The sequence below is a fragment of the Borostomias antarcticus genome, assembly GCF_949987555.1.
Source record: "Borostomias antarcticus genome assembly, chromosome: 13".
Lineage (NCBI taxonomy): Eukaryota > Metazoa > Chordata > Actinopteri > Stomiiformes > Stomiidae > Borostomias > Borostomias antarcticus.
Window position 1 is genome coordinate 12,115,298 of NC_140246.1, and position 8,429 is coordinate 12,123,726.

Sequence of the window (8,429 nt, forward strand, 5' to 3'; positions counted from 1 at the left end):
TTCCGACTCCATGACCACACTGACATTACACAAACTACTGCAGGTACAAGTAGATGCTATGGGGCGGCTGTAGCTCAGTTGGTAGAGTGGGTCGTTCAATGATCGAAGGGTCAGCGGTTCGAATCCCAGCTCCGACTGTCCACATGTCGAAGTGTCCTTGAGCAAGACACCTAACCCCAAATTGCTCCCAATGAGCAGGTTAGCACCTTGCATGGCAGCTACCGCCATTGGTGTGTGAATGGGTGAATGATAATCCATTGTAAAGCGCTTTGAGTGCCGCTAAGGTGGAAAAGCGCTATATAAGTGCAGTCCATTTACCATCTATCTGTGGTGGTTCACAGCAAGAGCGGCTCCTCTGCTGCCAAGCACAGTCTGTTTAGCATTTATCAAACCGTCATCCAGGAAAGTACATCTGGCCATGTGTATGAAAGGCAAGGTAGGTGACGATTGTGTTTCCATCTGGTTACTGGAATAAAGTAAGTTCCTCGCAACTTTGTCAAGCATCTTCACTCTCATAGCCGAGGCTCCTGTGGTTCAGTAGGTCATGTTTTACCCCATAACCCCTTGGTACCGCCTAGAAAGAGCTTGAGACAGAACAAAACATTACGACCCATTTACATATCATTAACGGGATGGGAGGCCACCAACCCCTATGGGTTTACTTCCTTATAAATATATTTACATGTATAAATATCATGAATACATTAATTGATATTGCTCTCGCATCATCTTTGAAAGCGTGCAGGCCTCTCACTGTAGTGTTGCTTTGTTTCTCCTGGGAGAAGACCTGGATGACACACACACACACACACATACACACACACATACACATACACCGGCAGCACATACACACACATACACACTCCATCTCTCTCTCTCTCCCTCTCTTACACACATGCACGCACACACTCACACTCTTCTCTTCTCTGACATCTACCTCTGCACCTATCTGACTACAAATACCAACGCTCCCTTCTCTGTCTTCACGGTTCACCGCAAAGAGCAATTACATCAGCGTCCGTCCGCCAGCCCCCGGGGCGCGGGCGCCGCCGCGAGCCAACACCTGGCCTCCGTTAGTCGAGCAGGGGCCAGGCCGCAGCCAGATGTGCCGCGCAACCCACTCGGAGGCTGCGGACTGAAGATGTGGAGAGTCCCACGCCCTCCACCTACACCCCCCCCTCGGCCCCCATCCTCCGTCCCCCAATAGGCACCGGCACCGAAGGCAAGGTCCGGTCCCAGGGGACGGCTGGGTTGGGAGGCTGGTTGAGAGGGACCGAGCACTAAAGCACTCCCATCAGAACCGGTTAACGTAATGATTCTTCACAGCCATCAGAACCGGCAGACGTGCGGTCGCCCACACATCCGTTAGCCATCCGGCGCGCGTTCTGTCAGGCCCGCTTACTGGCAGAACCGCTGCCATTACCATTACAAAGACGAGGGGTTTGAAATGTGCTCAAAACATGTCAACACTGATATTGCCTCAAACCGGCTTCAAACATGCCATGAGAAAACTGGGCAAAATACTGCATTCCCTTTTAAGAAGACACACACAAAATGCACAATTCGCATTATTGAATGTACATCTAGCTCTTGCTCTGACGATAAAATCTTTAACTGTGACTTTGAGTCTAGCTGGACTTATTAATGTTTTAGCTGGTCTATGTCTGATCTAACTGTGGGTCTAGCTGGTCTATCTATCTGGTGTCACTGTGGGTCTAGTTAGTCTAGCTCTATCTGGTGTAACAGTAGGTCTAGCTGGTCTATCTCTATCTGGTGTACTTGTGGGTCTAGTTGATCTAGCTCTATCTGGTGTAAGTGTGGGTCTAGTTGGTCTAGCTCTATCTGGTGTAGGATCTAGTTGGTCTAGCTCTATCTGGTGTGTAGGGTCTAGTTGGTCTAGCTAGTATATCAGGTGTAACTGTGGGTCTAGTTGGTCTAGCTCTATCTGGTGTAACTGTGGGTCTAGTTGGTCTAGCTCTATCTGGTGTAACTGTGGGTCTAGCTGGTCTATCTCTATCTGGTGTAACTGTGGGTCTAGCTGGTCTATCTCTATCTGGTGTAACTGTGGGTCTAGCTGGTCTAGCCCTTAGGAGTCCCGATCACGCTGGCGTGATTGAATAGCAAATATCTGGCAAATAGCTGACTCCTAAGGGCTAGGTAGTATATCAAGTGTAACTGTGGGTCTAGCTCTACCTGGTGTAACTGTGGGTCTAGTTAGTCTAGCTCTATCTGTTGTAGGGTCTAGTTGGTCTATCTCTATCTGGTGTGTAGGGTCTAGTTGGTCTAGCTCTATCTGGTGTAGGGTCTAGTTGGTCTAGCTCTATCTGGTGTAGGGTCTAGTTGATCTAGCTCTATCTGGTGTGTAGGGTCTATTGGTCTAGCTCTATCTGGTGTAGGGTCTAGTTGGTCTATCTGTATCTGCTTGAAATGTGGGTTTAGCAGGTCTATCTCTATCTGGTGTAACTGTGGGTCTAGTTGGTCTAGTTCTGCCTCACTTGTTGCAGACAAACATGGAGCTGGTGCACGCCTCGTAGCCAATTAACAACAAAGTAAACCCAAACAGATTTCAATTGATAAATCTTTAATGATACGAGGGATTTTGCACAAACGCACACTTGACAGTGCTAATTTAAAGCAAATATGAAGCTTGATTAAAAATTCCCCAGGCATGGGGGAGGAGATAAATGTTTGAATAATTTATCCCATTTAATTGACACGACTGTGATGTTGTAAACAGAAATGTTTTGATGTTCGTAATGTATTTTGACACGATGAGATTTGGGTCTGGATCCAAGAAAGGCGCCACAGAAAGTGTGTGTGAGAGAAAGAAGGGACGTGAGGCAGAGGGGAGGGGAGGGGAGGGGGAAGGGGGGCTGGTAAGAGCAGTGTGTGTGTGTGTGTGTGGGGGGGGGGGGGGGGGTGCATCTGCCAGTGTTAACGCCAAATGAACCTTCACTACTCTCTATTTACATATTATTCCACATCTGCACAGCCAGCCGACCAGCCAGACAGTTTGAATGCCATCGGGTGTTTTATAATAACTAATTTGGAGGGGGGGGCGAGAGGAGGAGAGGCCGGGATGAGGGCCGAGGAAATGATCAGCAAACACCGTGGTACACAAACCTGGGAGCTCGCCCTGGGCTACAGCACTACAGTCTGACCTGGGGAGGCTGATGCTTAACAAGGATGTAAATACAGCAAGAGAGAGAGAGGGAGAGAGAGGGAGAGAGAGAGAGAGGAAGAGAGAGAGAGAGAGAGAGAGGGAGAGAGAGAGGGAGAGAGAGGGAGAGAGAGAGAGAGAGAGAGAGAGAGATAGAGAGAGGAAGAAAGAGATGAGACAAGCAAGGAAAGGCAGAACGGACAGTAATTCTCAGGCCAAGCACATCTGGTGTGTGTCACAGCTTTGCACTTGGCAATGAACACACAGCACGCACATGCACAAACACACACACGCACACACACACACACACAAACACAACTCTAGTCTCACTGTCAAGGCCTCTCCCAGGTGGACAAGTGCTGATAGACAGAGAGCAGGCAGGCAAAAAACATGACGCCCCTCAGAGGGTCAGTAGAGCACATGTAACTCGTGACCACCTATCAGCACGTGAGGAGTCACCGCCGGCACACACACACACCCCTCCGGTATGTCTGCCTGCCTGGTAAACATCACCGTTATCGGTCAACAAACATAGTCTTACTTGTGACTATGAATGAATACATCATATGTGTTGTCAGGCAAGCTCTACACCATAATACAATGTACCCCTGCATACATGAATAGTAAACGCGGGCCCTGGCTGTTTGTAGGGACAGCTGTGTTGACTGAATTTTTAAAGATGTTATTTTGATTTGACACTACTCTCAGGCTCAGCGAAGTGGAGTTGACAGAGAGAGAGAGAGAGAGAGAGAGAGAGAGAGAGAGAGAGAGAGAGAAAGACAGAGGAAGAGAGGAAGAAAGAGAGGGACTGCTGGAAGGCCTGTGAAGGAACGGACCAACTAATATGTCTCTTAGGAGGCCAGCAGATACAGCACAGTTACTGTAAACAGACTGTTAGGGTTTGAGGAAAGGTTGGACCCAAAACGCTGGATGGTGGCGAGGCAGGCAGCGCAGGTTTAACCGTTTAATCAGCAAGAACATGAAAAATACAGGAAGCATGGAGCAGCACTGACATACACAATGGACTGACAAAGACAAAGGGAAACACGAGGGCTTACTGTATATACATAGGGACAACAATCAAGGAACAAGATGCAGGTGAGCGACAAGACACAACAAGGCACAGGTGCATGTAATCACCCAGACAAGGACATGGAGGGATTCCAAACAAGACACCAACACATGGCAGAGGAAGCTAGGACACAAGGGAACAGGAACCAAAACTGGGACTGGAATTGGGACTGGGCCAGGACTAAAGTGGGAACTAGGGGAACTAGGACTGGAACTGGGAGTAAGGGCAGAGAACTAGAGAGGGGAACATCCTGGGAACTGGGGAGCTGGGAACACAAGGAGGGACTAGCGGGGATCAGACGGGACTAGGACGGGGGTCAGCAACCTTTACTATCAAAAAATACATTTTTGGCCAAAAAATCTGACTGGAGCCACAAAACATATTTCAGCCTTATAATTGAATTGAGTAATACATGTATTCATTTACATATAATTTTTGTCAAATCCAGGGTGCCACTGGAGAGGGGCTGAAGACCCACATGCGTCTCTGGAGCCGCAGGTTGCAGACCCCTGGCCTAGGAGGAGGGGGACTAGAACTAGGAGCATAAGGAGTAGGGGGACTAGAACTAGGAGCATAAGGAGTAGGGGGACTAGAACTAGGAGCATAAGGAGTAGGGGGACTAGAACTAGGAGCATAAGGAGTTGGGGGACTAGAACTAGGAGCATAAGGAGTTGGGGGACTAGAACTAGAAGCATAAGGAGTTGGGGCGCTAGAGCTGGAAGCACCAGGGCTAGGACAGGGTCTAAAGTGGGACTAGGGGGGATCTAGTGACGGGAGGACACAAACTAAACACAGGGAAGACAGGACAACAAACACAAGACGATACACACTAGGAGGACAAATAGTTCAGAGATGACAACAGAGCAGGCAAAATGGTGACAAGGGGGGCTGAGAGTCCAGGGGCAAGGGTACAGGCCAGGAGCAGGGTGGACACAGCCAGGACCATAACACAGACAGAACTGAATCTGAGATGAGGCAGAGAGACAGACAGACAAACAGACACAAATATTTTAATACAGTTTAAATGAGAACTGTGTTGTAAAAAAACAAAAAAACAAATTCCACACCATCACACCCAGACACCGAGAAAGCACACACCGCGAGGGCCTGAAACGTTCATGTTGCCTGACAATGTATCGCTCCCACATCAAAGGAAACATCCGCGTTTCAAGGAAGCGGCCGCTTGCTTTATTATGTCCTCAATCAGTAAACATTGCGCCGGGGCTAAGGTAATCAGGAAACGCAGCCAAATGGGCTGACAATGTATCAAAGCCCGCGCTCGGAGGCAACAGCGCAGCGTAACAAGCAGTTGATTACCGTTAGCTCTTAGTCAAACCAAGGGAGATAATATAGAATGAGGAATGTGACCCTGGAAGAGCTTGTCGGGTGCTCCCCGCTGCGTTTGATAACAGCACACCTCCTCTCTGACATGATAACAAATATGAAATGTTTCACAAAAACATCAGACGCGTGGAAAGTCAGGGTTGGAAGCGACGGTGCTAGGCTGGCATGGCGGGTAGAGGGGGAGCCAGATCTCTGGGCAGATCAGGGAGCAGGTTAATACCTAGTCTTCAACTGTAACGCGCAGTCAGCAAACAGTAGTTCAGTCTGTCACACACATAGTGTAATGCCCTGGCTAGTCAACTTGACGGTAGGTGATTGCATTCCAGCGCTAAGCCCAGGAGTTCCAGGCTGTTCTAACCTATGTGTGTTCTGGCCGATCTTGGGGTTCAAACCAAGGTGACGAGGGAATATTGAATCTGCTTTGCCTTCATGTCCAGGGTCTGTTTGTTTCGATGTGGGGCTAAGTGGAAGGAGAGGACAAGTACAAGGAGGTGGTTAGAGGGAATGGAGGGAGAGGGGAGGGAGGGAGGGAGGGAAGGTTGGATGTTTCTAGAAGCCCCAGGTACGGAGGATGGGTGAGTGAGAAGATGCAGGAGAGGAGAGAGAGAAAAAAAAATCTCATCCAAATAATTTTCTCCCCTTGGCCAGTAATATGCAAATGACAGATCAAAGGGGTTTAGAATGGAAATGGAGGAGATTGGAGAGAATATCATCAAGCTTCTCAGAGCCACTGCAGAGGTTACAGATGAGTGCAGCACAGGAGAGGAATACTGTCCCTCAGTAATATCAATGACCTGTACAGGACAAACTCTCTCTCTCTCTCTCTTTCTCTCTGTCTCTCTTTCTCTCTCTCTCTCTCTCTCTCTCTCTCTCTCTGTCTCTCTCTCTCTCTGTCTCTCTTTCTCTCTCTTTCTCTCTCTCTGTCTCTTTCTGTCTCTCTCTCTTTCTCTCTTTCTCTCTCTCTCTTTCTCTGTCTCTCTCTCTCACTTTCTCTTCTCTCTTTCCCTCATCTCTCTCTCTCTCTCTCTCTCTCTCTCTCTCTCTCTCTCTCCTGCACCTTTCCCACCCTGCCTATTGCTAACCCTAACCCTCCCAGCCCCTGCTCTCTCCTCCCTCACCCCAGTCATGGTCAGTGTGCTAGAAGTGTTGCTATTGTCATTATTCCGAACACACAGGACAGTTTGCTTACTGTAGGTCTGAAGCTCTTCTTACTGTAGGTCTGAAGCTCTTCCTACTGTAGGTATGGAGCTCTTCTTACTCTAGGTCTGAAGCTCTTCTTACTGTAGGTCTGAAGCTCTTCTTACTGTAGGTATGAAGCTCTTCCTACTGTAGGTATGAAGCTCTTCCTACTGTAGGTATGGAGCTCTTCTTACTGTAGGTATGAAGCTCTTCCTACTGTAGGTATGGAGCTCTTCTTACTGTAGGTATGGAGCTCTTCTTACTGTAGGTATGGAACTCTTCTTACTGTAGGTATGAAGCTCTTCTTACTGTAGGTATGAAGCTCTTCCTACTGTAGGTCTGAAGCTCTTCCTACTGTAGGTATGGAGCTCTTCCTACTGTAGGTATGAAGCTCTTCTTACTGTAGGTATGAAGCTCTTCTTACTGTAGGTCTGAAGCTCTTCTTACTGTAGGTATGAAGCTCTTCCTACTGTAGGTCTGAAGCTCTTCCTACTGTAGGTATGAAGCTCTTCTTACTGTAGGTATGAAGCTCTTCCTACTGTAGGTATGAAGCTCTTCCTACTGTAGGTATGGAGCTCTTCTTACTGTAGGTATGGAGCTCTTCTTACTGTAGGTCTGAAGCTCTTCTTACTGTAGGTATGGAGCTCTTCTTACTCTAGGTCTGAAGCTCTTCCTACTGTAGGTATGGAGCTCTTCTTACTGTAGGTATGAAGCTCTTCCTACTGTAGGTCTGAAGCTCTTCCTACTGTAGGTATGGAGCTCTTCTTACTGTAGGTATGGAGCTCTTCTTACTGTAGGTATGAAGCTCTTCCTACTGTAGGTCTGAAGCTCTTCTTACTGTAGGTATGGAGCTCTTCTTACTCTAGGTCTGAAGCTCTTCCTACTGTAGGTCTGAAGCTCTTCCTACTGTAGGTATGGAGCTCTTCTTACTGTAGGTATGGAGCTCTTCTTACTGTAGGTCTGAAGCTCTTCTTACTGTAGGTATGGAGCTCTTCCTACTGTAGGTATGAAGCTCTTCCTACTGTAGGTCTGGAGCTCTTCTTACTGTAGGTATGGAGCTCTTCCCCAAGTGGTGCCAATTTCCACAACATGTCAGCCCAGAGATGGTGTTTGACAGGCATGACCAGCTGGATCACTGGTCCAGTCGCCCCCATAGTGAACCACAGCACAGCACCACTCTGCTTTCAAGCTACACATCAGATACCAGCGCCAGTCCCAAAACACTCCAAGGAGAGGTCACAAAAGAACGCAAACTCAATTCCTATCCATACTCTTCAACAACATAAAGTGCCCCTTTCCCTCTCTGGCTCTGTGTTTGCGATATAATGCCTACTCTGCCTGTCAGGCTGTCTCAGTAGTGCAGTAGCTACGGTCTGCCTGTCAGGCTGGCTGAATAGTACAGTAGCTACAGTCTGCCTAGCATGCTGGCTCAATAGTACGGTAGCTATAGTCTGTCTAGCAGTCTGGCTCACTAGTATAGAGCTATAGTCTGCCTTTCAGGCTGGCTCACTGGTATGATAGTTATAGTCTGCCTAGCAGGCTGGCTCACTAGTGCAGTATATAGTTTGCCTGTCCAGTTGGCTCACGCCAGGGTGATGTGCACCTGCATACAGAGACAGTGTGAGAGGAGAAGGTGGGCCTTCAGGTCAGCAGCAAACCTTCCCGGAGTTCCCA